This window comes from Hippocampus comes, unplaced genomic scaffold (assembly GCF_001891065.2).
Source record: "Hippocampus comes isolate QL1 unplaced genomic scaffold, H_comes_QL1_v1.1 scaffold14, whole genome shotgun sequence".
Classification (NCBI taxonomy): domain Eukaryota; kingdom Metazoa; phylum Chordata; class Actinopteri; order Syngnathiformes; family Syngnathidae; genus Hippocampus; species Hippocampus comes.
Window position 1 is genome coordinate 2,286,247 of NW_017805839.1, and position 8,433 is coordinate 2,294,679.

Below are 8,433 nucleotides of genomic sequence, written 5' to 3' on the forward strand. Positions count from 1 at the left end.
GCCCTCACCAGCATCAATAAAGTTGTCGGAATCTGAATCATCTGCAACATGAGCTTACGAATTTGTTTCTCATATGCACTCTTTTGATGAAAGCCATGCTCATACTCATATTAAGCCTGTGCAAAGTTATCATTTCCAGCAATGCACAGAATGACAGAGCAGATATGCTCATGTCATTCTCGAATACATTTAAAAACCATCTCTTAACAATAGGATCTATTTTTCTTTTTTAATGGCACAATGCCTACTGACAATATTGACTTTTTTTTTCCAACAAGGATTCTAGCGTAGCTGCAATGACACGAGTGACATCTGAAGCGGTCCTGTTTGCACATGCGGTGGAATGCTTGCAGGCTAATGTTCTACGTGAGAACTGTCATGGAGATGGGAGCTCGCGCTGATGAATCCTGGCAGACCGAAACAATCATCATGCAAGTGTGTTTTATCCTGCTTTACTTCAAGTTGCACTGACAACTGACTCAATAGTTAAAATGGTTATTTGTCATGTATTCAGTGAACGGAACGAAACAAAAACTGTGGTAACACTCAGCATTGAAATTTTTTCCTCTTCTTTTTTCGTCAGATGGAAGTGTGAAATGTGTGCAGTCAGAAAACACCAACGAGGGGCACCACATTGTTCTTTTTTTCTTAATTAAATTTAAAAGGCTTGAACAGATGAAAAATCAGTCATTAATGAGAACGCTGCTCATGAATGAAAGAGTTCTTTTTTAAAGCTCAGGGCTTACTACTACTTTCTACTACTTACTACTACAACCATTCGCGCTCACATTCACACCTAAGGACAATTTGAGTGTTCCATTAACTTGCCATGAATGTTTTTGGATTGGGGGAAGAAACCCGGAGTACCCAGAGAAAACCCACGCTGGCACAGAATGAACATGCAAACACAGGAAGGCTGGAGCCGGAATCAAGCCATGCACCCCTGAACTGTGAGGCAGATGTGCAAACCAGTCGCCCACCATGCCGCCCACCTGTGAAATACAATAATAATAGGAACAACAACAAAGTTTCTTTTTCAAAATCCGTGCCTCAAATGGGGGCGAGTGCAAGCATTTTTGTGGGTTGGCGCATTCCTCTATGGCCCTGCGGGGTGACGGCTCTGACTGTAGTATCTCTTCTTATTTGGTTCTACGGCAAATCCACTCAGGCTCTACGATCAAGGTGTGGTCATGGGAGCTGCACTAGTTCCCAATAAAAGGATTAGCCTCTCTTTCACATACACATGAGATAAATCATCATGTTCAACAAAGACCTTTGGGTGCGTTTGTGGCACAAGACCAAAACAGGCAACCATCCATAGAGAGGACTTACAGTTTGCTAAGTCCAAAGTAAAATAAAAAAGAACATTTCAATAGCAGCCGCACCTTGAATTAGAAGGATTTCACCAGGAGCGTGTATGTCATTTTGACAGTCAGTGACAATCATTTACATGACGAAAAAAAAAGGAACTCTATCCCAACTCCAATTTATGCAGGTTGGTTTCTGTCCTTAGCACTTGACTGAGACAGCAAACTTTGGTTCGGCACATGTTGGATAAAAGTTTGTAAGTGTCGTGTTCCTGGACCTCGGAAAGGCATTTGACACCAGTGACCATCAGGTTCTCTTGACAAAGTTGACAGACCTTAATTTTTGATAAGCGATCCATCCATCCATTTTCTAATCCGCTTATCCACACCCTATCGTGGGTAATTCCAGGATCCGCCGAGGGAGAGTAAACTTTACGAGGGAATGCAAAGTTGTTGGGGTTTTTTTTTTTTCTTCCACGTCACCTTAGGGGCTACATTTTTCACCTTTCTCAAATATGAGTCTATTGGTATTAAGAAAGCTTGTCTTGACTATCACCATCTCAAACATTGCAAACCACACCCTTGAGCACAGTACCCATGAGCCAAATGGCAAAGCTGAACATGCAGAGCAGAATTATGAGGCAAGCTCAATTATATCATTGTCGATGTTTTATGTTTTATGTTGGACAATGTGTTGCACGGTATCATTGTTATTTTTTGTCAAATCTTCTGGAAAGTATATGCTAACGTGTATGGGTGGAGAAAGGCATTCAAAATTCTTTTTTATCACTGTCGGACACTCTGGATTTGTGATAAAGTATCACTTTGTGCCAACAGACGTCACAAACTGTTATTTTCTAGCACTCCTGTCAATCATCGGTCATCACTTTTGTCCCCTCGACAGCAATTTTGGTTGTCAAAGTGGGTAACAGTTTCACGATGACTAAACTAAGCACTCAATGAGAATCTTGCGAAAGGAATATTCCAAATTTTATGGGGGTTGCAAACTCGACCTGTGCTTTCTCTGCTCTGCGGTGCAGCAGAATGAACAAAATACAGTCAGCTATTTTTTTAAAAATGATCAAGCTTTGCAACATAAATGATTGTGCCTCACGGATTTCGCCTGCCAACAAGCGGAAGAATGCAATAAAATAATACATGTACTAAATTCATATTCTCTTCGTTGCTTGCGCTTGTTATTTTGGTTTGGTAATTGCCAAAAAAAAATCGGTGTGATATTTAAAAGATGTTTGAAATGAAAAAAGGACATCAGACAGTAAAATATTACTTTTCATTGCATGCAGCCAAATGTAATTGTGGCTCGGCGCACTGCAAGTAATGTTGCACAATCGTTAAAAATGAGTAGCAGATAGAAGAGTAGCCCCTTCAGGCAATCTGACGAGTAGGCTGTGTCCTCCCATAAATCACGCTAACTTTGTGGATTTAAAGGGAACAAGGATATTATTTCTTAATCTATCGGGTTCAGTTTCGCTGTGCCTCTACCTGCTCGATGCCGAAGCATGAGACAACTTGCTTCAAGCTCCGTTGTTATATAACACTCCCTGCCGCTGCTGTGTCTGCCTGCGGCCCACTTCTTTCCCTCAAGAACAGAGCCATGGCCTGCAAAGAGACAAGTTACATACTCGTTTCTTGACTTGTCAATTGTCCCATTGAGGATGGGAGTGTTTTTTTTACATTGGAATCAGTGGTTTCTTGTGCGTCAAATGGTGTCGCCACCTTTTATATAGGGGACAAATACAACATAATGGCGAGTGTGTGCATCAAATTATAAAATTGCTGATCTGCAGATGACACAATGAGGCTTCAAATTCTGCATTCCGTCGCTGCTTGTGCGTGAATCTTACTGCTTTAGCTTGAAGTCTTCAGTGAGTGAAGAGCATGCTTCATTGGCTTGAGATAAAACAACCCATGTGGCCATTGCACAATCATCCATTTCTTTGCATGCAAAAATTTTGAGTTGCTTTCACAGTTTGGGATGAATTTGAGCAGAGGGGGCCATGCGGTAAAATCGAGGTGAGAATGTTTAGCCTCACAGTCAGGAGATCTAGGTTCGAATTTCCATAGAATCATTCCTGTGTGGTCTTTCCATGTTCTTCCCATATGATTGTGGGCTTTCTCTGGGCACTCTGCTTTACTTCCTCATCCCAAACACATGTCCGGGAGGATAAGTGACAACTAAAGTCAGCCTAAATTATAGGTGTGAATATAATTGTGAATGATGTTTGGTTTATATACGTCCTTTGATTGGCTGGTGACCAATCTAGGGCGGAGGTCTCTCGCCAAAAGTCTTTGGAGATTCATCTGGAGTTACTAACGACCCGAATGATAACAAGCATGATAGAAAATGAATGGATGGGTTAGCAGAGTATTATCCTCAAACTTCAAAACGGGTCCTACTTCTGTCAGCAGTCGCACCAGCAACAAAAAAAATAGAGAACACAATCCATTTTCAGCCAAACATGTCGATGCCATTGGACTGTCTCTACCTTTTTTGCCTGTGATGTATTATACTTTGGATCATGAGCTGTTTCTCTCTCTGTCGGTTTATTTTTCCATCATCTGTTTCATCTGTCCCAATAATTGACAGATTCCAGAACATTGTAGGCTTTTGTGTGTGTGTGTGTGTGTGTGTGTGTGTGTGTGTGTGTGTGTGTGTGTGTGTGTGTGTGTGTGTGTGTGTGTGTGTGTGTGTGTGAATACCTAATCTGGTTTGTGCTTTGCTGTTAATCTGCTGAATTGACATCCATCAAGGTGACTGCTGATTGTCGATTTTCAAAAAAAATCTGCAATCATTCACTTCCGTTGTCTTCTTTGTGAGAATTGATTTGGCCACACATTTTTTTTTCACCTATCTCTTAGAAATGGAGTTGCTTCATTTTGGTCCAGTGTTAGCGTGCTTCATTTTGGTCGCTCCAACAGCCTCCAAATACCAACTCAATAATAAATATCATATGGTTCAGTTGTCATGTAATAACAAGAGAATGGACAGAACCTGGTTCAATAATCTCTTGTGAGCCAATTTCCCTAACGTGTGAGAACCAAAAAGGAGATTCGTTCTCACCGAATACCTAAATAATAATTTCCTTTAACACGAAGCCTTACACTTTTACTTTTTACTTATTTATACTTTAGCATGGTCTTTGAATGATGAGAGTGATTCTGAGTCATCTTTGATTTCCTCAAGTCTTGAGGTAGGGCTTGGTTTTGTGGGGCACGAATAGGCCAGGCCTGTCAATGAAGAATGCAAACCACCTCGAGGTAAAAACCACACCTCCAAGCACACCAGAAATGAACACACTGAAAATGTCTTCCATTCGCATTTTCTTCACCTTACGTCATTTGACATGTTCTGTTCAGCCTGCGAATTAATGTAATTAAAACTACAGAAACACTGATTGAATTTAAAAAAATTAAAACGTAATAAAATGAAATACAATACGTGTTAATGATAATATTAGTGCTCATGAATGCAGTCGAGTGACGGAGGGTCAAAAGAACGGGCAAGACACAATCCACAGACAACGGCGCTCAAAGTTTGGCTAACGGCGGATAAATTGCATCAATGCTAGCATCTAAATCTCAGGGTTCAGATGCGTCACTGATCATTTCCTTCCTTTTCTGTTGCTATCATGTTTTTGTACCACTTCAAAAGCACTCGGCAGGTCCTGACTATCATCAAATGTAACTTCTCATCTCCTTCTGCTGCCGCTTTTCCATATAAGCTGAGTAATTATGCCGTCTTGTCTAGACCTGCTTTTTGCTAGCAGCGGCATAAAAAAACACAAGCCTTGCCTACAGGCATCAGCCAGTGAAGCACACAGACTTTAAGAAGGCTGCTGACTTAGTCTGATCATGGGTGACTTTTGAAACAAAGAAAGCAGTGAGTACAGAATACATATATCTCTGTCACTGACAAGTCAAATATCGGATAGATGTCTTAAATTAAGCCAGGCATCACTATTAGTTTTTTTTTCTTTCTTTTTTTTTTCTTTTTTTTTTTTACAATCCCAAATGATGAAGTCAAAGTGGGGCGGGCCCCATCTACATTTGCACTGAGACATGGGAGGAAATTACCTTGGTAAGATCTTGCACACCTTATAAGGAATTGTTCTTGCCACTGATGATGCATCACGCCATTTTCTACTGCTGATCATGTTTGGGATCAAGGGGAAGCTACAGTCTAAGTTTCTAAGTCTAATACACACTTCCTAACCAGATGTGTGACAGAAATGCCATTTTAAAAATGTAGAGTATGTACCTGCCCGCAAACAGCAATTGACACCCATTGAAATGGAATCGGGAAAATTAATTTCGGAAATCACAAAAATGATTCCAAAAACGCAGATAGACCTCAAATATGTTCAATGAGAAAGCACAGAGAAACAACCCATTTACCATCACAGGGGAGAGCATGCAAATTCCATACCAATTTCAACAAATACTGATAAAAAAAGATAATTTTCCTCATTCTGAATCTCTAACCATAGCCGCATCAGACTCAAATATATTCTTTCCACTCCTCCACAGTTTGTTGACAAGCAAACAAATACCAATGCAAACGTAGCAACCTCATCTAAAGTTCACGAACATTTGCACACTTCAAACAATGCACTAATCTTTATGTCCCATTTTCAACGACTGCAATGTTTTGGTTTGTCTGTCTCTGCATCATTTCACACACATAAAATTCCTTTTCTTTTGGGTTCAGGTGGGTATGATGGTGTGATTCACTTTATCCTCTTCTGAAAAGCAGAATTACATTTAAGTACATTCATGCCTGTACATGCTCTGCTCCACCCTTGATGGCATTCTTCGTGAAAGGTTTTCTTTTTGTAATTAGTTACGCCATTATATTTTGGGGGGTTAACATTTTCTCAGGCGTAAGCTCTTTGATCATGTCATGACTGTATCAAACATTTTTTTTGGTCAACTTTATTAACAAACACATGTAATTGTTTTGTGATTGCCAATGCTTCTTTACAAAAACAATTCAGTGTTGATTGGCGTTGTCATAGCCCCAATTCTTTACAAAAAAAAAAATCTTTTGCTGTGGTGTCACGTCGCTGTATCATATAAAAAGTCTTCCTCATATTCTGGAGTGGCGACATTCATCCCCACTGCACACTTCAACCACAACGACGATAATGTTATGAGATGAATTAAAACTCTCTGAAGAAGTTTAAAAAAAAAGGGGGTGGGGGGTAGAAAAAGAAACTGAATACCAGATGTCATCTTGTTCTGGAGGCGTACCTGATTTGGAGGCTTGGCGGTGCCTACGCACTTGTCTCGCTGCCGTGGACAACAGAAGTCCATCTTCACGGTACGCTTCCGCCCTCTAGTGGTCATTTGTATATTGAAAGTGTTAACTGGAAAGTTCAAGCGACCCTCAGGAAGTTATACTGTACTGTATTTTGTTTTCTTAATATTTCCATTTGTATTTCAGTAAACAGGTGTGTTTTTCTTCGTTGATTGAAATCATGTATTGGTTAATAATTCGTGGATTTTAATGTACATTATGGAGCCATGACCCTGCCGCTCTGGCGCTGAAAATAAAATTTGGCATCCTTGAAATGATAGTTTATTTCGATATTTTCTCATTTTTTAAATGTGAGTCTTAAGAAAGAATAAATTATTTGATGTTGTATATTCGTTTCAATATTTGTACCGTAGTTTCGTGTGATGTAGACTGGCAATGATTGAAGACATTAGCAAAATATTTTACTGTAACAGCAACCTTGTTTGCAACGAGCAGCGGCCGACAAAACAGGTCAGTTACTCTAATAGTCATCACATAGACTTTAGTGACATCTACTGGTGAAATTAAAGATGCTTAAATAAAAATTCGAGGCGTGCATTTTGAAGTACGCGCGTAGCACGGTGCATCAAAGACCCCATACTTTGAACAACTACGATTAAGTTCTTCAGCAAAATATCACCCCGAAAGATTTCATTTATTTTCTCAAGAGATTGAGTCATTGCATGGTCTTTGTTACATGATACTGTAGTCATTGTGTTGTGGAACAACGTCGCTAAGTTTGTCTCCTCCCACTATCCGTAGCAGTTAATAGCGCCGCCTCTTGTAAGGGAGGCGCGCCTGACGTAATGTAATTAGCATATGTTTACGTGAAAGAACATTTATTTTCCTTATTATTGAGATTAATAGTCGATTTTTGTAATAATGAACGATTAAAAATCAACACATTTTTGCACCGTCGCTTAAAGCTAGCGATCGCTTCATACAAATAATAGTTCGAGACCCAGCCTGCAACCATTACTGTTATTAGTAATCATAAACATTGTTTTAACCTGGCGCGCGTATGTAGTATTGGAGCACTTTTGCTGTAAGTACCTGAAAACATGTACTCGAGCTGCTCGACTATATTTAATTATTATGAGCGCACATTGAAAAAAATGAGAGCGTTTGCAATCAAAATGGTCTCACTTTTGAGCCCGACAGAGCCTTGCAGGTGCACATCGAGCAAGTTGTTCCTAATCCAAATTTGGTTACGTACGTTTGCATGTTAGATGGTGAAAGGCTTTACTGGTTTGTTTACCCCCGGAAGAAAAAAATAAATAAAATGCAAACTAATGGGATTCACTGCTCCATCATTAAAGGTGTTTTGTAAGGGCTTCTTTTGTGGTGAAAACAGCCATTATGGACTGATGGCTTAGACTACAGTTTGGCAAACACAAAGTGGACTTTCTATCTGTATTTCAGAGACCGCTTGGAGTTTCCTTTACGGAGGCCAAACAAAAGAAGAAAGCAACAAAGCTATGGAAAGATGAATGTGCAGCTATATGGTGGTTCCTCAGCAGCCACTCCGGTCTCTTCTGAAGAATCCCCCTTGTAAATGCCAAGACTGTCTCTGTAAGTTGTAAACTGAAACACTGGTTTGGACTTTCTATGTGGACCCTAAAGGCTGAACTTTTCCCATTTTGACATAAACATGTTTAGCATGGCATTTATTTATTTTCTTTGTCAACAAAATCCATTGGCTACAGCAGTATAAGCCTTCTATAGCCACAGTGGCACAGTGTTTTGTCCACACACACACACACACACACACACACAAACACACACACACACACACACAAACACACACAC